Below are 26660 nucleotides of genomic sequence, written 5' to 3'. Positions count from 1 at the left end.
GAAGAAAAGGTTACTGCTCCAATGTGCCTGCCTTTCAGACATAATGTCTCTATATTTCTTTAAAGATGCCATTATTTTTACATCACCATTCTCAAATCTTATAGAGCTGTATGTTTCATAATTGAATGATACGAGGAATCAGGGGTTTTTTTATTCTTGCATGTAATGCTTCTTAGCCTTTCAAGTATTCTCACTGGGAATGCAGACTTCAGAAAACACACGATTCAAATCAACTTGAGATGTCACCAATCACACTAGGATACGCAGGATACACACACAACTCCGTATTTCTACTGATACATGCTACACTGGGCAAAGAAAATCTTGTGTTTCTTAAACCCACTATTTATAACACCAGGGCAGCTAAGAGTAATCTCCTTCAGTGAAAATATCAGCCAACAATTTTATTCCAGACATTTTTCTTTGCAAACACTTTTAGTACATTTCTCCTGGAATTACCCTTACTCAAAGCCTCTCAAGACGTTTACTAACCAAAGGCTAGAAACAAAATCAAGAAATAAACCAGTGTTCCCTGCCCACAGGGAGGTACTCTGGACTAACTGGGCAGTTACTGTATCACTCCTGTATGCTACCCAGGGATTAGCCTGGTTTGGTGAGAAGAGTCACCACCACATAGAGAAAACACCTAATCCTCATGTAGTACTTGAAAAGATACAAGATTTTCACAGAATATAGATGTTTCTTCCACACGTCATTTGGAACCAAAGTCCGCAATAATACAATGCAAAAAAACCCCTTGGAGTTACTCTTACGGTTAATGTAAAAGGCTCAAAAACAGGGTTCTGTGGCTTTTATGGCATCATCCTGTGCCCGCACAAGGCATGGGAGCACAGTGACTGCCAAGCTGGCGGAACGGATCAGGCACCACTGGTGCAAGTAGTGACACAAGGCAAGAGCAGCTGAAACCAAGCAGCGTGTGGTCACTCGCCACCGAAAGCTGAGCCTGCGCGATGTGCCAAAGCTCATGGAAAGCAAAACTGGTTTCTTGAGAGCCCACATTCCTGAGGGATGATAATTCTGAGAATACAAGGATATGGATTTTTTTCATGCAAAGTTAACGTATCATATATACACATTTAGCAATGAAAACGCTGCTGTCTGCGTGCTTAGGTGTTTAAATCTGTCATGAGATAACAGCACTGTCAACCTTCAGTCTCTCCTGCTAATTTTTCTGATTCTGCTTAGGTTCAGGATGGCTTTAAAGTGGCATACCAGTTCCGTAATTCTTGTAAATGTTTTGGGGTTCTTAGTATTTAGGGTAGTGCCTCAAAGTGCCACTGGCTCACACTAATGTCAAGTTTGAATAAATCCTCTCTTGCTTCCCTTTTTGTTTCTGTTCACCCAGACTTAAATCAATTCATGGGCAGTGATTCAGCAATTTCAGTGTTATTTATGACATGAAATGAAGGAACTTCAGATATAAAAGAGGGAAATACCAAAGACTTTAAAGAATTTAGACAAAAAGCAACACACTTTATGTGACACTCCAATTATGTAAAATTTCCCCAGAAAGTGAGCCTGGCAGTCTCAAGGATTGGTACATTAAAAGTCAACACATACAGGTCTTCTACACCAAAAAATATACTCCAAACACAATCCTGGACAGCCACTTACAGAAGCTAAAAGAGAAAGAACAAAAAAGACCCCAAACTGAATGGAATTCTTTAGGTGATAACTTTTTAATGTTCTTTCAATACACCACTGATATGGGAAGTATAGTAACAAAGATTTCAGATTTGTTAGTGAATTCTTTTAGACCTTTTTCCTCCCTGCAGATGGACCACTGCTTTGCCCTATGAAGCACTGTCAGGTTATTAACAATATAAAACGGAGTCCCATGCATATGGCACAGCTATTTCAGACAGGATTCATCCCATCTACAAACAAAGTAAAATGCACCTAGCTTATCAAGCAGCGTGCCTTTTTTATGAATTCTGGTGCAGTATGAAAAAACATTTAAGCCACTACAGAAAGAGCACTAAGGTTAGCAAAGATGCAAACCAAACCTTTGTGACCCATAAGAACAGTTGCTTCTACCTTGCAGTGTACAGAGATGGCCTAAATGACTTTTTGAGGTCCTTTCCAATGCTATTTTTAATGATTCAGTTACTAGTTTGTAGCACTTACAGGCATCATAGTAGTTTGTAAAAATATTTAGTAGAAATGTACTTGCCAAAAAAAAGAAAAAAAAAATGCTAGGGAAAAAAGCATAGAAACAATGCATTCTGCTTATGACACTTCTGTAGATCAGTTGTTTGAGTTTCATTTCAAAACCTGAATACAGCAATTAAATATTAGGGGAAAGAAAGAAAAGCACAGAAATGTTATACCTAATACTCTAAACATGGGATGCCTCAGGTTGTATGAGTCAGTGCCCAGAAAATAAAATAAAATGGTGCTCAGGTATGATCCCACCAAAACCAATGAGTGGTCTGATTTAAAATCATAAAGTGGAATTAACGTCATCTCAACTCAGTTGGTAACAAGTTAGCTGCCTCAAGGCTCTTCCTACAATCAAAAAAAGATGAGATACCCTCTGCAGATGCCTTGCTCTCCTCTTCAGCAATAAATGGAACCCACCTGACTCACTCAGATTAGTGGCCTCACTTTCAGATAGCTCGGCTTAAAAAATAAATAATTAAATAAATAAAATATGAATGCCCTCCAAAGCAATCCACCCACTGACATTAAACAAAATCTGTGGGAGACCCAGGAACACACACCGAAGGCTGCTCTGAACCACAAAGCTTTTCAATCCAGTATAGACTTACTTGAAAAGTGTTATAGAAAGCCCTCAGGGAATAATGATCACACCAGTCAACACCTATTTGTTTACAAGAATTGAGACAAAGACCAAGAACAGAATAGGTTTTTTTATATCCATAATCACAGGTCATAGCAGACGTGCGTGCTGTTAGACAGGCTTTGTCAAGGATCCAAAAGGCAGGTCACCAAGCAATTATGGTGAGCCTCACTGACCTAGAGGTTTGAAATCTATGTCAGTCCATTGTATTTTCATTCCCCATATGTGTGGGGGTACACATCCACCCAGAAATACACCAAAAAAAGCATGCAAAACTTAAATGCTCTCTTCAGTCTGCTTTCTTCAGACTTCGTTCTAGTAGGAAATACTGTGGGCAGCTTTTAAACCAGTTCCCTTTGTCAGGCAGATCAGACGGCACAGAGCAGAGCACAGAGACAAACAAAAGCTGACTTTCACCTAGCCCCAGAGAAACCGGGCAGAGCAGCCATGCCGAGGCAGGGAGTCCTGCTTCTGACTGGAAACTGCAGCCTACGCAAGTTGGCGATAGCTGCTATGGAAAGCTTCACTGAGAGTGCTACTAAAAATGTTAAAGGGCAGCAGGATCCTTCAAAAAAGAAAGCAGTTCAGCTATCACACTGCAGATCTACATTAGTGGCTTTTGCTGGGATGGCGATTCCCATTCCAAGTTTCAGAAAGCAACGCCTGGGTTAAATGATGCAGAGTAACTTCCATGGATCAATGACATTATTATTTAACCTGAAGCAAAGTTTGCTTCACTGAAGCTTTGATTACAACATGAAGTTTTTAGAGCTCTCCATTTTGTCAGGATCCTAGCAAGAAGTTCCCACAGAAGGAACTGAAACCCTCATATTACTATTACGTGATATTTACAATGCTGGTTAAAAATAAGCCAAATGCTGCCAGGTTGTACATTGGCAAGGCTTCTGTAGTTGTTAACACACAATACTGCTGGTGTTCAGATGTTCAGTTTAGAAATTCTTGTATCACTACTCTTGACTGGGAAAGCAAATCCCAAAAGGTTTCAGAGGTTTGACAAATTATTTTTTTTGCGTTTTAGGAATAGAGAACTGCCGTATTACTCTAATGTGCTTAACCACAGTGTTATTATCAATTGCCTGTCTTGTTTCTCACTCTGATGCACTTCAATGTTAAATATAGTGTTTTTCGCTTGGCTCCAAACACCTGTATGTGTTAACAAGATGTCTGGATTACAGCAAATGCAGCCCTTTTCAGTTTCCCTGCTTATTAAGCTCATCAACAGTTCATGTACCTTATGTGAACTCTTCTGGGGGGATTTGGTTTTGAATTATACATGACTTCACATTTCTAGTCACTAATACAATGCTCTTTACATCTCTCAGTAGTTGCATTAGCTTCCTAAACCAACTTGTTTACATTAAAAAGTGTAATTTCTGCTCTTGCTATGCTGTATTTTCTTAATGTTTAGAAATAAAGCTGGCAAAATTGAACCGTAGCTGTCAAAAGTCACCACTTAAAAGAACCTGTTACACAAGCAGTAAGTATTTACATACTCATGACATGCAGGCAGTTAATCTTCAAAATGTCTTTGTCAGGCATACAATATTAGCCAAATGCTCTGACGGCAAAACCTTCCTGGTTATATGGGAGTTACACACGTCTGAGTAGAAGAAACTGGAGAAACTGACCCAAGAGAGGCAGAAATCTGGAACTGTAAAGAAAGAAGACTTTTGTAGTCCTGAATCTTTGGCCAAGGCAGACCGATACTGGGTTTCAAAATGAAATAAAATCGATGCCTGAACCACACAGGGCCTAATGGTTGCTTTTTCTTGGTGGGGTTCTCAGGGCAGCTTGAATCGGAGAGAACAAGGGCTGGACACCACGTGGCACTGTACAAGGCGCCTCTCCACATCAAATCCTTCAGAATGACAGATGATGACTTCAAAACAGACTGATTAACTATGATAATCAAAAAAGAGTGGAAGGGTTGCATTTACAATAGGGCTAAGGGTTGGGGCAGGAGTCGAGTCGTACGTAGGGCAGACCCGACAAATAACACAGGGAAAAAGCAAGCTCAAGGAGGACAAATAGAAGATTCAAGAATCTGGGCTGCTCCAGCCACTGCTGTTGGCCATCCTTTGGAAATGGAATGCAGAGGAGATAGCGGACCACCAACTTTGATCACAGACAGAGGTTTATTCGTGACCCTTCCTGCTCTTTTTCTAGGAGCTAAAAATCCACCAGTAGCCCAAGGGGACTCTTTCCTGACTGTGATTTCCCAGATTACTCACAGCCATGTATACTCACATATACATGGATACCATGCCCCATCCTTCACCAGCCGGATCAGAGGTTCTCCCCAGCATTTAGCACCACTGAGCCCTTTTCAAAAGGCTACTTGGCATCTCTCAATCCATTGCCTTCAGGATCTTCTGAACACCATGGTGAGAAGTATCACGCAATTTATACACTATCCATGGACAGAAATACTCAGATACAACCAACGTAGGTATATAATGAGACAGGACACTTCCCTACAGTGGTTAGGACAAGTTTAGCAGGTCCAGCTAAGCAAACACAGCATTCCCAAATAAAATACACATATTATGCCCCTGTGACTCCACGCTGAGGCTTCCTGTTATCCTGGCAAGACTGTCTAGTTCTTGGCTTGTGCCCTACACTTTTGTTAGTTAGTGATGTCAAAATATGTTCTTACGCCATTTCCACACAGACTAAAGTGAAATGCAGTCCTGGAAAAGGCAAGGTATCTGTAGTTTCAGCTTCCCCACAGCACTTGATGAGACTTGTGAGAACTGCGCATTGTCTTAATTTCATTAGGCTCTTAGCTCCTGACAGTTGCAACATATTAGCTAACATAATTTGTTTTCCCCCTTGTGAAGAGGCTTTGTGAAAGCTGAAGCTGCAGAGTCTGGATTCACCCTGCACGAACACACTGCAGTAATCTATACAGATAAGGCACTCGGGGTCCGCACCAGGGTGCCCTTGTGATGTGCTCCTCAGCTGCCACAGTAATATGGATAAGAAACAGCAAAGCCTCTGAGCAGCACGTACAAGACAGATTTCATTCACTCTAATTAGACTTCGGTCTTCCCTGCCCCCCTTTATCCTTTATGTCATGAAGGGGGAGAAAGATGACGGCATGAGGCCTCACCGTTCAGACATTACACGGACTACCAAGCTCTACATAAACTGGTAGTCAGGAGCCATATCAAGATGTACAGACTAATGGTCTTCAGTGAAACAAGAAAAAAGATGGTGCAATCAATGCTGACAAAGCAACATATGTATTCCTACATCCCCTCTAGGTGAGGAGGAAACAGGCTTTCTACTTAGCTTGAATATGGATGGTTACATACACACATACACTGAGAAATAACAGTAATTATGTCTAGAAAGGAAGGAGGTTAAAAGTAGCACAGAGCAATTCCAGCTCATTTCACAACTACCCTGCATACCCTGAAAAGAAACACACAGAGACACAAAGGCAAAAGGTGAGGGGGGATTGTGAATTTAACCACCTAGGGTTTGGTCAGCATTAAAAGGCGATGAAAAAGGGTAACCACAGCCTTATAAGCTGGTCAGGGGAGACTGATGGTGATAAACTGCAGCTCTATTTTTTCCCATAAGGGAAGCTGAGGAGAAAAGCTGACGGGATGAACCCATTGGCTGTTAATGCCAAGTTCCATAGGCAACAGACTGAAATTTAATCCTACAAATCACTAAAAGGAAAATGTTTGGCTGAAACAGCTTGCTGTCAGAACTGCTCCCCCCTCCCACCCCAAGACTGTTCCTGAATGAGCTGCTGTCGCTCAGCACATCAACAGAACAGCTTAACTGTTAGATAATCTGATGGGGGAGGGGGGTGGTGGTGGTGCAGGGAGGGGGAAGCTACCCACTAGCCATGCCACACTCTGCTAAAAGCACATGGCACAAAGAGTCACAAACATATGGCTGTACAGTCTGGTCCTCCTCTTGCCTTTGCACCCAGTTTGGAAGCATTTCTTCTCTAGCCAAAAAAGGGTTTCATGTGGTGACAGTCAGCTCTTTGCTTAAAAATGCCCACAGAGCACATGGATGCTGATCTCTGATTTAAGAGATTATTCTAGGCCTATAAGCAATGAGTATTATAAAAACCTGCCTTAAAAAAAACTCAAACCAACAAACCACCAAAAACAAAAAAACAAACCACCGAAGAACATTTTAATTTTAACTGCATAAAACTGCATGTATACTTGTTATACTCTGAAGTAAGGAGTTAAACCCCAGTAGTACATCATCTTATTTTGATGTTGCTTTCAGCAGCATTTTATTAGTTAAGCCTATTCTTCTCTATCCTTGCAGTGATCCTTTTCAATTGGTTTTATTTCTTGGTGTCAAGTCAATGTAAACGGCTGTTGCTGAATTAGAGATCTGCTTTTCTCCACCCAAAGAAGTGATTTAAATCATAAAGCACCTTCCAGGAAAGAAGCAGGCAAGGAAGCACAGCAGCTGCTGCTTTTCCAGAGCAGCTGGACAGCAACAAGCTGAACACATCACAGCAATACATTAGCTTTTCAAAATTAGGACTTGAGTTTGCTTTTCATAATTTATCACATTTACACAGGTGCTAAGAATCTTGACTTCTTTTGTCTGGGCTTCAGAAACAAACCATTATTCTGTGCGACTAAGTGTTATAAAGTCCATTAAGGTCTACATTCCTAAGTGCAAAAGCGAAAGAAGAGGTGCACAAAAGGTACCACGAAGTAGCTGATACTGAAAGTCATCCCCCAGACTATCCCATACCACGTTTCATGACAGAGGAAGATTTTATGGATTTAAGCAGTCATCACAGAACTTAAGTGAAAGTTTTACCTTATTGATTTTTAGTTCAACAGCTCATTTACTGTAATCCTAAACTGAGGATAAAGGCCACTACTTTTAGCTCACAAAATGTCCCCTTTAGTAGTTTCCTTACCGGCAAGTGACTTGCCCATAGGCTGTCCTTTCAAGATTTTTTGTTGTGTCACTTTTCTCTAACATTGTAATGCAGATACGCCAGAGAAAGTCAAACATTTTCACAGGACTGCCTTCAGGCTACTTTGCACCTGAAGAAAGCTGTCAGTAGGAGATCCTGCCCTACCCTTATCTGTCCTGAGGACTCAAGCAGTGACTTTTCAGAACCCTAAATTCTGGGGCTCCGTCTCGGAAGATGCCTACAGCCAGGAGACTATTGCTGTGCAGGTGGACAGCAGCCTCCACTGCAGGTGCAGGGTGATGCCCAGCTTGCTCTGTACAGCCACACTCGCGGCATACGTAGGCTCTCCAGGCAACAAATCCGCATGCTTGCTGGAAGTCTCCCAAACTGGTCCATAAGGACCGCGGATGAAGGATTTTCACTCTGTAAGCCTGTTTAGCATCTGGAGGGCAAAGGCACAGCTTAGCACAGGTACCTCTGCCATCAGGGCAGATTAGAGGACTGAGACCTGCATTGACTGGGCTTGGAAGAAGTATTTGAAGCCTATTCTCTACAAATTTTGTTGCCAGACAGACCATGATTTGTAGAGCGTCTCCTCCTCAAGCTCGCTTTCCTGCAGTGACATTAAATCCATCTAGAACTAGAAAAGTAGTGACCCAGACCCTAAATCATCAGGGAAAACTCTTTGGCCTTTGTTTAGGGTGTAACGTTATGCGCTGGGGGGTATGGAAGGCATCTCTGAACAGAATCCCTGAAATTCTGAAGAACTGACAAATATTTTCAAAACTTGACTACGCTGCCTAATACAAAGCAGTAAGTACAAGAAGAATTTTTAAGTACAGCTTAAGGAACTGATTCAGTGCGTACGTAGGGCCACCAGATTACAGCTGAGTAACAACACTGACATCCTGTTGTGTGCATGATGTGCCCAGATGTGTGAAATAAAGCGGAGCTGCAGGAAAAATGACCTTCAAGCTACAGTACAAAACAACTGCTCATCAGAACATCATCCACGCAACGTATTTATGGAAGGGCTAGAAAGAGGTGAACAGGTGCACATTTGGCACTCATTAAGAGTTAGCGCCTGCAATTAGTCAGAATCCTTGACCATTAATCACAGAAATTCTGTTACAAAAGAACAGCCATTTGGCCAGATGTTTCTTACATAGCCTTTAAAAAGAACTGCCCTATGTCTGCACTGTAAATATTTGACTGTCTTGCTCATTCACAATGGAAATTTATTTAGCCAACAGCTTGTTAATAAGATGACAAACATATAGCTTCCTAGGGAAGTTTTGGTTCTTTGCCACACAAAAATTACAGGCAACATTCAATGAAACAACACAGTTTCAGGTGGGTTTTTTCTGTAGGGGAGCTGTGAATTTATACTGCCATAAAACCGGCTCTGAAATCACAAAACCATTCTCTTTAGTTCTAGCTAAAGTTGTATAAATCATTTCCTGTCTGATGCCTTTAGCGATATAGAAATGTACCTTTGCAATTATGTCAGGCAACGAAATAGCTCTTCAAAAACGAACCACCACCCCACCCAATGGAGCATATATATTTCTTCCAACAGTGCCAATAATCACTTTGAACAAACAGACAGATTCAGAAAGCGGAAGCAGAGTTATACTAAATGGAAAAAAATCTCTAACAATGCTTCACAGAGTTCAAAAATCCATGAGACACTCGTTTCCAATGTTAAAAGGAAAACCAAAACAGATCCTGTTCTTCTTGGAAGGAAAATGCCTTGCCTTCAATGGAAACCGAGTCAAGTTCCACGTGTGCAGCTTTTCTTCCACCAAAGTTTAACTAGCGGGAGCCTGGCAGATTTCTCCAGAAGTATATAGTTCAGTTGTTCCTGGCTGCAAAGAACTCACAAAGTTCCTGCCTTTTGCATCATTAACATACAAAACTGAGCCAAATCCTTGGATCTGAACACAATCAGCCTTAATTAAGGATTAAGTCCTTATTATCTAAGCAGAAAGGAAAGATACCACCTACAGGGCCAAATTTCCAAGGATGCCTCAAACTGATTTTAGAAGCTAGTCCAAACCAGTCTTTCTTATGATCAAATGTCTTCTGTAGTTAAGATGTTCTTATGTCATTTTAGACATATCTGTAGATGCCAAAATTTTAGCTGGGGTTCTAGTCCAACCTCTTCTTGGTCAAGAAAGATTTTTATGGTAACTTCAGTCTAGGCTAGGAGAAATCCTGCATGAACCGCTGCTACACCTCTGCCACCTCACATATGCCTCAGGCACAAGGGCTCAGGCATACTGCATTTGAAGATCCACGGGTAAATTGCTACTGCCAAAAAGCATAGTTCCTATTTGACTCCCCCACTTCTGTGTGTGTGTGGCCTTCAAAGTTTTCCATAATAGTTTTTCTTCACACCACTGGCACCCAACTTCTCCAATACCTCAAACTTGGTTAAGGCATTGCTTTTTGTGTCGTGTCGTGTGTGTGTGTCCCCCCCCCCCCCCCTTTTTTTTTTTCTCTTTCTTTTTTTTCTTCTGCTTATAAAGTGATTAACCAGCCAAAACACTCACAACGAAATCAGGACCACCACAGGTAGAAAACCTCCTCTCTTCTAAGCTAAAGAGATTTACCGCACAGGATTCTTCACCCCCTTATAAAAGTTACCTTTCCTCTATAACACATTATAAAAATCTTTCCAGTGCTGAGGCTTCTTGTACGTGGTGAAAGCCAAAGAAAGATGCAAAACCTAATACCAAAGAGGCATGACCCTTTAACGAGGCCTCAGGGAAAGTGTTTCAGTACCTCACTCTCAGAGCACTGGTTCAACAGAATAGAAAATTGGGAGCAGCCCGCTCAGTTTCTCAACATCATTCTTCAGTTTCCTCCTCCTGTCTGAACAGCCTAGCAGGACAAAGGAGGTCATTACACTGGAGGCAGCTGGACTGAAAAAGGATTTGGACCACACCTTGTACAAAATGTCTTACATTTTCTTCTTTTGTGGAGCTCCTTCATAATGTATTTTCAAAGAAGTTAATGCATGAGGAAGAAGAGAAGAGAGAGAGAGAAAAGAGGAGAGAGAGAGAGAAAAGAGGAGAGAGAGAGAGAAAAGAGGAGAGAGAGAGAGAAAAGAGGAGAGAGAGAGAGAAAAGAGGAGAGAGAGAGAGAAAAGAGGAGAGAGAGAGAGAAAAGAGGAGAGAGAGAGAGAAAAGAGGAGAGGAGAGAGAGGAAAGAGGAGAGAGAGAGAGAAAAGAGGAGAGAGAGAGAGAAAAGAGGAGAGAGAGAGAGAAAAGAGGAGAGAGAGAGAGAAAAGAGGAGAGAGAGAGAGAAAAGAGGAGAGAGAGAGAGAAAAGAGGAGAGAGAGAGAGAAAAGAGGAGAGAGAGAGAGAAAAGAGAAGAGAGAAGAAAAAGGTTGTTGCTTCTGTGCCCAGTACTGCCACACAGAAGTCTGATGTCAATAAATGGAGTTTTGTTAAAGTCAAGAAATGGAAGGCTGACAGACGTTCTGAGACAGAACGGGTATACCTTCTGAAAGATTTACAAGGGACATAATCAATGACATTTTTCACCACATCGTACACCGCTCTCTAAAAAATCCACTGTGAATATACATTTCCAGTGTTTTACTTTTTGAAGGTTCTTACTGTGCTGTTTAGAAATCTGGTGTTTAGTAGGCCCAGCATTCCCCAGAGTGTAAAAAGCCAAAGCACTATGCATGGCAAGGGCTCTCCCAGCTTTGCGAAGTCGCATTTCAGAGGTGACCTTGATGTCACATCACTTTGGCCACTGCCAACAGACCTGTTCTCCTCCACAACTACGTTATCTGGCACAGTTTTTAATTTCAATATCCTGTATTAAACTAGACTGTCTAATTATTCTGTCTCATAGCAAACAGTTTATAAGAAAGGGTTTTTGATGTAGGATGAAAATACCAGATGGATCAACTTCCATTTAAACCATAACGCTGCAACTAAACGGAGCATAAGGGTGTCATGCAAACTTTGGGCATAATCCTGCCACCTCTGCTGTACTCTGGGAGGAGCCTGACCGACTGAGTAACTATTGAGCATGCAGCAGATGGTAAAAGATGGTATTTTATGACTACTAAGAAAGAATTTACCTTTGTTTTCTGCTCCACTATTGTTAACTGAGTAATGGAAGATAATTCTGTACATGTTTATTTTCCCAGATTTACTACATAAACAACAGAAATCAGCTTTCCAATGTCCAATAAACAATGAATAAAGAAGACCTCTATATTTCCCATTTCTTTCCTTACTTTCATCCCACTGTCTTGTTATTAGTGAAGACAGACTTAGGTGGCCAGTTTTCTCTGTTGGGACAAAGCACAAACCAAACATTTCTGCACCACCCAGGCCTTTTTGCTGTCATTCATTTATAAACCAAGGCTGTTCTGCAATGTTACAGCTTACTGCATCCATAAAAGAGTATGGGAGGAAAAAAAGCGTCATTTTCTGAGTATTATTATACCAAGCAATGCCTAACCCAGCTACTGGTACACATATAGGAAATTACATTATAATAGCTTACATTATCTTAGAATCACATTCTATATTAATGGAAAATATAGGTATATTTAAGTAAAGCCAACATTTTTTCACCTAAACCAATTTAAAGCACTAGTATATTTACTTCTCTTTGATGTGTATTCTCATAGTGCATTTAGAGATGAGCAACTGTTAAAGCCCATCTCATAAAATTGGTTAGAACTTGTAATCAGCATCATTACATTTTTTTGGCTCAGAACAGTATTCTTCATCCTTCTCTAACTAGAAAGTGGCTAAAATATAGGAGCAGAAACAACTGGTACGAAGATTCATGGGTCTGATGACAGACAGACAACTAAAAAAATGTTCCCTGTAGAATGAATCATCAATGTCAATATAGATTGAAAAAACATTTTTTAATTTCTATTTAAGATGTTAATAAAACATTGCTGGAGAATGAAAGATGCAACTTTCTGTAAAAATTTCCTTGACATGTTCTGCCATTTCCATACATTTTTCTATCCAAATCAATCCACATTTGACATATGCTGTTTTACTAAAAGTCTGAAACAAAAATGTTTTCCACATTCTAGATTAAAAGAACATTAGTCTACCTTTCCTAAATCGTTCAGCCTTCAAAATAAAATGCAGCAGAACGTGGCCTTTTAACACCAGCTCAGATCAGGCTTTTCAGAATGGAGGCCAGAGAAACAAGGATTGGATCCAGACAAAGAAAACAATTGTGGGAACTGTACTATAATTCAAGTTACAATGATCACTACTCACAATGGACATATTATGGACCACATTAAATATACAAATTAATATTATAACATTATGCTCTAATGGCAAAATATCTCTCCTGAATCTTGAGTCTTGTAACTGAAGTACTCTGAAAACACAGAGCCAATAAAAATCACGAGATGAATATGAAGAAAAGCTTTTGTTGTAAAAGTACACCCAGAAGGAAGTAACTGTCTGTACTGCCTAGAACCAAGTCCTCCACCAATATTTTTACATCTACCATGGGGCACTTCTTCAGCAGGAAAAAAAAAAAAAAGGCAAGGCAATGCAGCTTGCAGGGGGATTCAATAGCAACAGGACTCCACTAGAAAGTTTCTTCATGATCACCTTGAATAATAGTTAGGGGCCATAAAACTGAAAAGACCAAATGTATCATTTATGAGCTGAGAGGATTTCAGGTTTTTTGTGTTAGGAGAAATAAAATTCTTCTTGCCTTTATTTTAATATCTAAAGCACACCGAAAAATAAAAAAAAGCACGGTGATACAAATGCTGACAATCCTCTAAAGCATCACATTTGAACCTTGAGAGTAATTTATATGCAAATGCAAAACCCCCTTGCACTAAGATAAAAAGTCACAATTTGTTTTATTTCCAGTTATGACTTTTCTTCCACAACAGCTCTTTAGACTAAGAGAAGTCAGGCTGCCATCAGAAATGATATTTAAAATCAAGATGAGAAAAATCTTTAAAGTTCCTTCCTCCCCTCTCCAATTTCCAGTTTTTCCTGTTTTAACAATATCTTAAAAATATTAGGCATCATATGTGACACAATCAAGCATAAAGTCACAAAGTAAAAATTAAATTAATGCTGTATTGGAAATGTTGGTCCCAGCAGAACAACAAGAGATTTCAAGTATGTGTAGTTATGGGCTTTCTCTCTATTACCATCATTCATTCACACAGGCTTCTACATACAAGCACCACAAAGCAAGGAATAATAATAAAAAAAAAAAAAATCAAGACAAATTAGGGAATAAATCAAAAGAAAAGACAACCATAGGTTGACAAAATAGAAAGGCTCAGCTTCTGTCTACAGAATTGGCTCTCTTATATTCAAGATGTGAGACTTTGTACAGAATGCTTATTACCAGTAGCTGTGTTTTTGAAGCCAACAGCTCCTGCACTTAAAGCACACGTGGATCTTCCCAGGATCACATATTATAGATTCGATAGTGTTTATTCGCAGACATGGATGTATGTACCACTTCAGGATTATTTTTTTTTAGTGAAAAGTAAGGCAAAATGAAAATCTCAGGGAATTCAGGTACTCTTCCATTTTATGCCTTGTCTTCTGAGAGTCTTGGGTGAATAATTCATTAATACTCCACTGGGGGAGAAAAAAAAGAAAGGGAAAAAATACATGAGCTTTTTCTTAGCATGTACAAAGTGTGAGTGAGCGAGTTTTCAGAGCAAAACCAACAGCTCATCTTTCAAAGAGCACATATATCTGTAACACAGCAGAACTGTAATAAGTTATTTGTTGACAAAGGGACTATTTCACACTTAATTTGGAAGTTTAATTTCCTCTAACATAAAAGATAGTTTAAAAAATAAAAGCTTCAAAAGAAACAGATGAAATAAGTGAGAGGGAAAACACAAGGCTGACAACACAGTACAGTTACTGTCTTATTCTGTTGGGAATCTATAACAAGCATAGTTAAATCGTATGACCTGGAATCACATTGTGTAGAAGTAATGAAAATCTTGAATGTACCCAGAAATTCCACATATTGGGCTTGATTAACTTCTCATAAACATAACTGGAAAACCTGACTGTGATGGAAGGTCTCATTAGGGTTGCCAAGTAATTTCATGCGTTTTCCAAGTCAATGGGTTTGCTTTCTCCCTCTTGACTTCAGTATGTGCCCATCCCTCTCACCTGCAAACATCACTGCAAAGTAGACTGGAGGACACACAGCGCTCAAGTCTTTCCTGAAATAAACCCTCACCTGTTTAGTACCCTGCCTCAGAAGCTATACATTTTCACACCTTGTTGAAGGTCTCAGTAGTGTCTGTAGGATGAATGGCAAAGCACTCAACAACTGCAGGATGCTCCCGGTGCAGGATGCTCCAGCAACCTCTTAAAACAGTGAAGGTGTGGGGCTTGTTCAGAGACAGTGATGGGACTGAGGGGAAAACAAGATCCCAGGTAAAAGATGATCTGACTGTCAAGCAGCTAGACAGACGTGCGAAGAGAATGAGAGGACACTGTGGAGGAAGGAGAAATCAAGGAATTATGTATGAACCTCAGCTTGTCTTAGAAAATGCTGCTGGACCTCAGAGTTTTTTCTGGAGAAAACTGCATTTTCAAAGGGTTGAAGGCCTGAAATTAAATATGTAAGGATGGACTGTATCAGTGTAGGTAAGAGAATATTTTGACATGGACACTTAAAATTCCTAGCAGAGGAGTGAGATACAATGGCTACGGAAGGGAGAGGAACATTAAAAAAATTTTTCAGCTTTTCTTCTTTCACATTCTGAAATTCCTGCAGTCATTCTCCAAGTATAAGCAATGCTATATAAACAGATTAATGTATAGAAAAATAAGAATCTCACTCATATTTAATTAAAATGGTATCTTTTCACTTTCTTCTTTATTTAAAGAAACCTGACTATATGGGAATTAGAGCTTTTAGCACATTTTAAGGAGGATTAATTAGCTTTGTTACTTCTTCCATTTGGGGAGATTATTCAACATACAAAATTCAGAGGACTATTGCAACAGCTTTGTTCTCTGCAACATCGATCCTAGTTTCTGAAAAGGTCACATCATAGCAGCTTCCTTTAGCAGTGCTGGGTGTAAAAAAAGGCTTCTGTAAAGCACTAAAATGAAAAGTTCAAGCCTAGTGTGAACAGAATAAGAAAATAGTTTATTTAAAAAAAACACATTAACTAAAAAAAAACAAACAAAAGGAAAATAAAAGCAAAACATCTGCACAAATACTTAAGTTTCTGCTAGAGGAAACCGGAGAGCTCAATGTTTAGTCACCCTGTCTTCATACCTGCTTACCATTTGCATTCGCGGTTTGCTTTTTTACTTTGGTATGTTTAATTGTAACATGAACTTCCCAGGCACGTCTTTGCTCTGGCAGGTGTATGTCTCCCTCCTCCTCTCAGCTCAGACTAATGTTGGTTAAGGTTCACGTGAATAAATTCTTAGATGATGAGATAGGAACATGTATCACAGGTCTTCTCACCTGATAGCAATGATCAGTCACAAGTAGACAGAAATACTAATCTTTTAGTAATGCTAGACTTCATCTCCAGACATCTCCTTTTCCAGGCTGTAAATCAGCCTTAATAACTTCACCTTGTCAAGGACAGGAGCAGAATTTGTAAGTGGTATTTATCCATGACTGTAATATTAGGGGGGAAAGAAACAGAAAAAAGAAAAAGAACCTGAACTTCACAAATTACATGTTGGAAGCAGTGGCTGCATCAATGAGCTCTTCTGCAAGAGTTTCTCAAAGCAGGGACGTAATGGTGCAAGGGTAACCACTAGAAAGAATATACATTAATATAATACTTGGGTTTAATTGGGAAAAAAGGGAAAAGCAGACAAGAGAAGGTAATCAAATCAAACATCCGTGGCCATTTAAGGTCATTATAAGGATATTAACGATTTCTCTCAATATATAGCTGGAGCAAACAAAATCCTTACACACCAGGCAGAGAGGGTAATGATGCAGAAAAGGCAGAAGTATCAAAATTAACAAAGTTGAATAAATTTAAATGATCATTTAGAAAGGATAAAACACTGTATGGTCAGTTTCATACTGGTCCTCTGCAAGTTTAGGAAAAAAGGTATATGTAATGTATTAATAAAAAATGAAAGAATAACAGCACAGCAAATCTAAAGAAACAGTTTTCTTTTTCAAAAATTGTTACGTTAAGCAGATGCAATTTTTATGAAATCACAGTTAGTAATGTCACTGACGCATGAATATTAGACACCACCTAATACACCTTTTTGTCAAGAAACAACAGCACTCAATATCAAAACTATCCTTGCAAAGCAGATTTAAAATCCAGTTGTACTGCCTTTATATTATTCCCAAGCAGTATTCCCATCAATATTTCTTTTCCTGTGACCTACAATAAGCATAAGTTCTGTGACATACTTATTTATCAGTCTTGATTGGATGCTAATTTAATGCGCTAAGTAACTGATTTGCTTAATTGCAAAAGTTTTAATCCACCTTTCTTGCTCATGGCAGTCTTAATTACTTTTCAGCCATGACACTTTGCTAACACCAGCCTTTGTAATATGTGTTTCAGGTGTTAACTGTTTTTAATACCTGTGTCCCACACACTTTGCCATTTATAGCTGGGAAAAGAAAAAAAAAAAAAAAAAAAAAAAGACAACCCTGGGGCCTTGTACAAGCACATACTGCATCGCCTTCAGCCAAAATGACTGATATTTTTGACAAGAGCTACCAAAGGCACTGTCTGCAAAGAGTTGGACCCAAACACAGACTTGGAGAGAATGAATACTCCCGCTCCCCATAACTCAGCAGCCTCCACTCCGGCTGCCCTGAGCTCACTGTGCCAGCACAGCAATGCTCTGCACACGCGTGCACGAGATCTGACACTTCTCCAGGCGCTGGGATGGCAGCTCCTGGGCACATCCCACAGTGCCGGCACGCCAGCGGCCACAGCCAAAACCAAATGGGCCTCTTTTCCTTTCGACTTCCAGATGCTGGAGTAGGAGGAGACTGTTCCTAGTGCAATGGCCTCCCTTGGTGAAAGAAATCACCATCTTACCAGTATGTGAAAAGCTGCAAAACTTTAAGGCATTACTTTGTTGTCAACGCTATAACTGAAAAATACCGAAGAGGTAAAAGAGGACATTAAAGGATATGGCAGCGCTAAAAAGGAAATTTATTTTTACTGCCAGAAGAAACGCTGCTTAAACAATATATTCAATGCCTTCTTTCTTTACAACATCAAAAATAATAATTCAAATGTATTGACCGCATGCTGCCGGCTAAGACTTGATCTAACCTAGCTCTCGACAATTCATTAATAGTAATTCACTGGGCAACTTAGAGGCAGCTCTAAGCTTAGACAAATCGTGCCTGGGACAGCGTTAGGGCAGGGCAGATCCTGGCCGGCTGCCCCACCACGGCAGACTGAGCACATGCCTCTGCAGCTACTGTCCTGCAAAACGCTCTCTCCGGGGTCCCTGCCCCCTAGTTTTCACCTGTTCCCTCCCTGCCCCTTCCTTTGCAGGGGGCCTTGCCGAGGTTCTGCCTGCCACACGGCACTGGCTCGGCTCCGTCCTGAGCAGTGCTCAGCCAGCAGTACTGAGCTGACTTGCTCCCAAGTCACTTTGTCTACAGCCAGGTTTTTAATTGCATGGACTTTTTGTTCAAATTCATAAATCTGGTACTCACTTCTCAGTAGCCTTTCCATATATTGCTTCCCACTGCAGCATACATATGCTAGATCTCTTCCCATTTGGAGATTATTTTTTTTTAAAGCATGGCCTAGTTAGTGACATCATTGCTAATGACTCTCCAGTCATGGCTCTGCCGCATGTATTTTCTTTACCTCTATTTTTGGCTTTATACTTCCTTGAAAATACCTCTCTATGCCAAGACCGATTTACTTCAAAACAATTTTGAACCATCAATTTGGTTCATATTAGTCACGTACAATATTGACAAATAAGTGAGTCTGCAGGCTGTAAACCCTTTGGAAAGGAATTTTGTCAACAAACCTAACCCACAGAACAGCAACATATTATACACAGGAAAAGATCTACAGAAAGATAAATCCAGCCTGGACTACTTTGCAGTTACTGCAGGAGGAAAGTCGCTAACGTGATTTTCTGTCAAGGAACACATGTCAATGTATAAAATCAGGCTCCTATATTTTAAGTTTCTTTAATTATCTGCCTGCTCCTCGGCACCTACACTCTTTTCATTTGCCTTGCTCACACCCCCCTTATCATGTGCTCTGGCTGTGCCTTCATTGCTGCCCAACGCTCCTGGCATTTCTTCCAGTAGCCTCCCCAGACGCTTCCTTCTGCCACCATATCCAGTGGCCTGAAGAGAGGTGCCCAGTGCTGCTTTACACTCCTTAGGGTCCATGAGAAAACTGCACAGGGCCAGCAGGCAAGATGCGGGACCTCTGGGAGCCCAGTGGGAGCAGGGTATGCTACAATGCCTACAAAGTTTCTAGAAATCTCTGTTCAAGTGACTGAATACTGCTCCCAAAGTCAGGTATTTTTGTTCTGGACAGTGGACACTTAAGTGACCCTGGTAGCACACCTTCCCACCCGAGGCCGCAGGCATATAGCCCATAGTTTTCTGGCAGTACAATGCCCTTTTAATGGTTTGACACCTGTTTTTTCAAGATCTGTGCCTTTTCAAAAGTAAGGAATTGTACCTCCGGTAAAGGTTTGAATGCCAGCTTTGATGCGTAAATAGGAAAGGAAAGCCTAGCAGAGCAGAAAAGCAGGTCCTTTTGGTTCAGCGAACAGATGCTGTCCCATCTCGTTGGGATCTCTTTTCCAGGTACCTATTGCACAATCATGCATAACTCTGGGATATACATCTGGAACTGCTGGTCTGTATCTTTAGAACAGTTTCTTTCATGCTTTTGTCTAAAGCATACCAATTGCAAAACAGTTCTAATTATTTTAGACTTACCTATTAAAACACAGCATTTCCAGATTTGAAGCCTCCTAATTGCCACTTGAGAACATAAATTAGCACACAAACATACAGTGATTCCGGAGACAGAATGCTAGGAAACAGGAGTATGTTGGAGTCTTGCCATCAGTTACTAGTTACCATTCTCTTAAGAACTACAGAAAAAAAGTCATCAATACATGTCTGTCAGTGTTAAGCCCTGGGACCATGGTGGAGACACACTGCTCACTGAATGGGGGTCTGAGAGACAGTCCCCCTTGCCAGCAGGCTGCCGCAATACTAATGTCTTTGGAGGCAGTAGTAACTGTAAGCAAAGAAATTCTGCTCTGTGGGATTCTTGTCTGGGACAAGAAATGGAAAGATGGAAATAGAGGCAAAGGAGGAAAGAGAAATCCTGAGGATTCTCTCATCTTCCTGCCTCTCTGAAAGACAATGATGGAGCTCTGGAACTTGGAATTTTCTCAGCATTTTTCTGTGAAGTGTGTATGCATGTGTGTGTGTGTGCACACACGAGGAGGGAAGCAAGTTACAAGGAAAGCACAAAGACATGAAGAGAATTCAGAGAGCAGAAAAGAGAGAGCAAGAAAAAAAAGATATGTGATAATCTTCAAATGAAACAGAACAGTAACATCAATTTTTAACCAAAGTCATCTCATTGGTCTCAGGTAATGCATTATTCAGCTGAGACTCAATTATTTTTCAAAACACTGGTACTCTGGAGTGGCACAACAGCAAAACAACCTGATTCTTCCAGTCACACACCTATGAGCCTCATCCTTTTTTCTGACCTTCATGGACTTCATCAGCGTATCAATCTGCCCATGAGATCAGTTTCTGCTTAAGCATGAGATGAAGAGTATGATTAATTTGCAGAGGAGGCTCAATGACAACTCAGTTACAAAAGCAATCAGGAAAATATATGTAAATAAACATGATTCCTGTTGGAAAGGAGAGGCCAATTGCTGTGTGCACAACACGACGGCAATTTTCTGTTTGTACCAACTCCCACTGCCATCTTCCGCTGAATGGGAAGTGGCAGAAAGTATGGCCCAGAAACCAGCCAGACACAGTGAGCGTTACCTAGAACGGCCACGTTTCATTTCCAAAAGGCTGCAGGCATATTCCTCATAGAGCTGTCTAGTGTATATCTACAGCTTACACACAGAACAGAAGACCAAATTCTGGGGCCAAGACCCACCTCATTAGTGGAGCTATAGATCAAACCACAGAAAAAGCAGTCTCATAGACAAGCACATCAATTATATAATTATCCTGCTGGCAGCAGTTTGGCCTCTTCTGCTTTCACTGTATTTATATTCTGTTTATTTAAAAACGTCCTGTACATCTCTGTATATTTCTCTGTGCATTCCTTATGCATAATTGCTGTTTGCTTTATGTTTGTTAGCTTTTGCACTCTCTCACCCATGACCTGTTTATTATTTATAAAAAAAAACCCAAACCGAAACTCAACCAAATCTAACTTGCAGAATGCTTATAAAAGGAGAAACATCCTTTCTTAACATCCCTAAAGGAGACAAGTACATGAAATTATTAGTTATGCATATTCTGTCCTGTAACTGCCTCTGTACCTAGCTTTTGAAGAAGGGAAGCAAAATAGGAAGGTGATCATTCTAAAGATCACTCCCAACAAGAATAAAAATGAACCAAAACCAGCTTTTGTACCCATATTTTCCTTACCAAATCCTTTTCTTTCACAAGCTTTACCACTTCACTACGGAACATGCACATCTCTTCCTAAGACTTCAGGCAGAGGGCATAAACTCCATGGTGTTCAGATTTAGCTGGGAATGGTGACAAACTAGCATCTCTCGTCTCTGCCCCTTCATTCCCACTACACTGCATCCGAGCAGATTATTCTTTCAGTGGATGTTTTTCAGACAGTCTTTCCCCGCGATGCTTTTTTCTGGCAGAGGCAGAGATCCGTCCATCCTAGCGCCAGGAAATGAACCAGCAGTTAGGCAAAAACGTGACTGCAGCTGGCAGACAGCAGCAAACAAAGCAGGCTCATGGCATGCTGTTTGGAAGACAGTTCTCACAGCTTATGCTACTGTCATATTTAGATTAATGATGCATTTTATTTTCTAAACAAGCTAAAATCCCTCCCCTCCTTCCCCTCTTACTCATATGCACATACGGATGCTTCCATCACACAGCTCCCTGTCTCACGTATAATTTAGCTACAGCTCACTACAAGCTGATCAAATCATCTTTTACACCAAACTGAGGATGAACCTGAGGCTGATGTGAAGTAGGCTTTCAGAGAAAGGAAGGCTATTTGGCCTTCCATCAGCTCAGATTAAACCTTCACCCAAAGAGAATGCCTTTTGGAGGGAAACGCAACCTCTCCTTCGACCAAATACACCTTCGCAAGAATTTGAAACCCAGATGTGGTTAAAAATAGTTTATCTGCTTTAAAAAAAAAAAAGAAGGAAAGACTGAAAAAAGGTTTTTAAAGGGTCGTTAATGAAACATTGCAGTAACTGTACTATTCATGTCCAGAATAGACAATGAAATTCAAATGTTTCCCAACTACACTGAAATCACAGCACAGGCACAGAGACAAACCACAGCCAGTACTGACCCTACTGTCCCAGTTCCACCTTACAACCTGCTAGGAGAACCTCCTGATGGCACCAGAAGCTCTGTGGAAGTCTGTGAGCTCTGATATGAAAACAGAAGTCCAGTATGAGGGCTAACAGTTGCACAACATGACCCAAAGCGGATTTTTGGAATGCAATCTGTGTAGTTCTGTTCCTAAAAACTACAGCCTGAAATATTTTGTTTTCCTTGTGCATCCTCCTGAAGCGCTCAGTTCCCATAAGCTAAGTAGCACTCAGGTCTACAGGTCATACTGATCTATATATATATATAATAATAGAAATAATAGAGTGATTTTTTTTTAACTTAAGTGTTACTAAATAGAAGTATATCTCTGATTTTCCTCCCAGTCATCACTGGCAACTGTACACTCACCCCTGGCAATTGGGGAGTATGTGGAATACAACTCCACATGGCTCTCCTGAGTCCACACCTCCCTGATTTTTGGTGCTCTGTGAGCTACTGATTACAGGCTACTGCTGCACCACCCAAACTTTTCAAAGGAATTATCAATTATAAATGAATGGGTATCAAGGATCCATCACTATCATCAGACAAATTACCTACCAGTAAAAACCTGATAGCATGCCTTTGATATTTTCAGAGGAGAAGGTGACTATCTTTTACTTCTATCTGCCTATTTTTCTATTTTAACCCTGTTTAAAGGTGTTATAAAAACAGATTCTTAATACACCCAACACATTTATTCCTGATCATTAAATATACTGCACATCTCTAGGCCAACGTCTCATCTCATCTGTGTCCTGCCGATAATCTTTTCTTAATTCATCCTTAACATTTCAAAGTACGTGATATCTCACGAGGGAGCTCAGTCTTACAAGGTTTTAATTTTATCCTGCTGGGGCTTGCAATCACTTAGGCACTTCATGTTACTGAAATCCTCAGTATGCAACAGAAAGTACACCGAAAATTGGACAAAGCTATTGCACTGGAAACACTCCAAAAACAGATCAATAAGTATTGGGAGGCTCTTGGTATTTGCTCCACCCTGAAAGGAATGTAGGTCAATTCATTACGGCTGCTATGATGTTACAAGTGTTCTTTGTACCCAGGCCTCCACATTAACAAGCCCTGTTGCATCTTAAATAACAACTCTCACCAAAAGAGTAAGCACTGCATATTTCTTGAACCTGCTAAAGGGTATTTGGTCAATGTTAAAATCAAAGAAAAGGGATAATCCAAAGATGCAAAGAGTCCACATCTTGGTGATTTACACAAACTCTGCCAACAACAACATGCATTCAGTCAAGTTCATTTTCCAACTTTCCATTCCCATTCTGGTCTCCAGTTAACTGCATTCCCTTTTTGTTGTTGGGTTTTTGAGGGGCATTTGGTTTTTTTTGGGGTTTTGTTTGCTTTTTGGTTGGGTTTTTTTTTTTTTTTTTTTTTTTTTTTAATTTTCATCGTTCTGTTGAGCAGAATCTCATGAATTTGATTAAACAAAACCATCTTGTCTATTCTCCGCTATCATCCACTGTCGTTTGTATTTTTTGGCTTTTAGATGCCTCTGCAATGATAGATGAAGAAAGTAAATTTTGCTTATTTGTAGGTATTTGTATTCACCCCTGAGTAAATTCAAACCAAAATTATTCCATTGCCGTAATAACCTCCTTAATAGGACTGAATCACCTAGCACACCTCTAGATAAGTCGTGCTATGGAAAATATGCTCTGGGATGGGAAAAAGGAGCCATTCAATCCAAATGGTGCAAAGGACTAGCTAGAAAAACCTCAGTTCAAAATGCTTTTGTTGGTCAAGGTTTGATATTACTAAACTTAAGGTGATGCCTTCTGGGAGACTGCGCCTGGGGATGTGCTATAGCATATATCAGGGTCAAAATCATTCTGATTGTTGAAACACTCAGAACTATGCCCTTAATTGTACACTGGAGCATTTGCACAGAGATAATCACCTTTACTTTGTTAATAGTTCTGACTTATGCCAAGAAATAAGCTTCTGAGGATCATGGCTATTTTTGAGTAGATTTGTGATGTGTTTTTCCAGGGCCCCGAGCAGCCACTGTTTCCACTAAAGGAAAAGGAGAGTTGCAAGTGCTTAGCACCTCTCAAGAAAGACCACACATGCAGCCAGAATTAAATCACTGAAGCTTTAGCTATCAACTATTTGCAACTTTTCATATCAGATTAGAGCATGCACAACAATGTAAACTTGGTCATTAGAATTGACACAATCTGGAGCAGTGATAGGCAACAGAACAAACTCACAATGGCTCAGCATGGTTAAAACAAGCAAATGACGATTCACACCTACGCAAAAGGACGTGCACTTCAAACGTGGAGTTTATTGCATTTTTTTTTATTATTTTCAGCCAGTACTGGAAAAAAAACCCATACAAACCCCAAAAACCACCACGAAATCCAAGAGAAAAAACTGCCCAACTCTTAACCTGAACTTGGATACAGCAAAACCAAACTAATCCAAATACCTTATTACTAGATTTCTGTTCCATAGGACTGAGTAGTTCAGGAAAAGAAAGTACTCCTGATGATTCAGTTCAGCACTGAACAAAAATAGTACCTACTATTAGCATAAACAGGTTCAGCCCCCAAATTGTGCCACTTTGTCACCTGTGGTGAGAGGCTGTGCTGCATGCATCTTACTGTGTACCACCTTCTAAGCGATCACTGAAGAGCACTGCAGCATCCATTCAGATAGAGCACGCCCTACCTGACACTCCCCACTCTGCAAGAGATTCAAGTGTAAGTACCTGCTTCAGTGGGAGTTGGTGAGGAATAGCATGTACAGAAACCTACTGCGTGACTAGAAGAAAAAGCCCACATTTATGTAAAATTATATGATACAGGTTTGGCGATTTATTTTTTTTTTTTAATCCTGAAGCTATCTGCGCTGAGATGACTTGCTATATTTTAGTTGTTCCTAAAAAACAGCATCAGTTACTCCCTGTGACCCATTCTGCATTTAATTGGCTCTTACTTTAATATTTCTTATTCAAATTCACCAAGCGTATTCATTTCTTAACTTGAGAGCCCCAGCTGGGGGTGGAAGGAGGAGGGTAAATCTGCAGAAGTTTCTGCCCTCAACTCCCCTTGCACTTTTTCTTGATAATTTTAGACTGGATGTGAGCACAACGGGCAAGCCAGGCATTGATTACTGTGGGACAAGTTAAACACTCATTTAGCGAAAAGCATGCCCTGCTCTCAAACTTATTTCTTTATCAAGAAAATGAATATTGCCATTAAATAAACAAAACGTCATCTCTCTGCCCCAAGCACCATTTAAATGCCTAAACAGATAATTTCTCAGAGACAGAAGTCACCATGCACTCCAAATTCTGACTGCACTAATCTGCAGCACTTCACTTTGTATCTCACTCCATCAGTGAACATTTTCTCTATATTCCAGCAATCAACTAAAGTGAAGAGATAGACAGGATCTTTTTATGGCAAGGAAGTGAGTGCACTGGCATTCAGACAGTAAAGCTTAATCTGGAATTAAAGTCTGTGAGCCTGCCTTAAATGTCACTTCCACTGTTCGTTCATGTTATTTTCTCCAAAATTTTCTCCTCTGAACCAAATATAATATAATTTTGAATCATCTACCAGCCTGTCAGTGCTAGAGTTAAGTGCACTTGTTTTAAATTAGTTGTTTGTTGCTGTTAGGATGTGTTCCGATCATTCCAGAGCTAACTAGTGAAACCATCCTAAAATAGCACTGTCAGGAGCTTACAAGGGCAGACGGTCATCTCTGCAATGAAATGGACATTTTGGAGAGCATTTCTGATTGAAGCAGAATTCTCAATTTATGCTAGACAAGGCACTTACAGTTTGATTTGGAGCCACAGGTGCTTAGCACCTGAACAAATTGCTCCAGTTAATCATGGGGGGGGGGGGAAGATACCATGTCTTTCATTACCAGATTAAATGGCATTCAGAAATAGATCTACAGTGTTGACAGACTGCTGAATTTCATTTTAGTTCGTGATCAAAATATATCCCACTGTTATTTTTATCACAGAGACCAGATATGGATTATTTTTTCAGGTCTGAATTTGATGAAATGTCCAATAAATAATACTCTTACATACTTTAATCTATTATAGCTATGCAATATTTTATAGGTATTTCATTTCATGTATTTTTTAAAAAAGTTAGTAGATCATCAAAGATATATATGTATTAAACTGTTGATTTATATATATATATAATTATTCTTTTTAATAAAAAAAAAATCTCTGAAACCAACACAGACCTATGCAAACACACCAAGGCTACTAGACTATATAAATCACAAGCCCATAGTGGATACATGGGTTTTCTAAGCAAA

The 26660-nt window shown here is 40.1% G+C and overlaps 1 protein-coding gene across 1 annotated transcript in view; it reads right to left on the bottom strand.

Annotated features, from left to right (window-relative positions):
• RNF150 (ring finger protein 150) overlaps nucleotides 1-26660 on the bottom strand; it is a 127971-nt gene that overhangs the window by 73288 nt on the left and 28023 nt on the right. The gene's annotated exons all lie outside the window — the stretch shown is intronic.

This window comes from Falco rusticolus, chromosome 1 (genome assembly GCF_015220075.1).
Source record: "Falco rusticolus isolate bFalRus1 chromosome 1, bFalRus1.pri, whole genome shotgun sequence".
NCBI lineage: Eukaryota > Metazoa > Chordata > Aves > Falconiformes > Falconidae > Falco > Falco rusticolus.
Note: the sequence above shows the minus strand (reverse complement) of the source record. Positions and strands in the feature narration are given on the sequence as shown.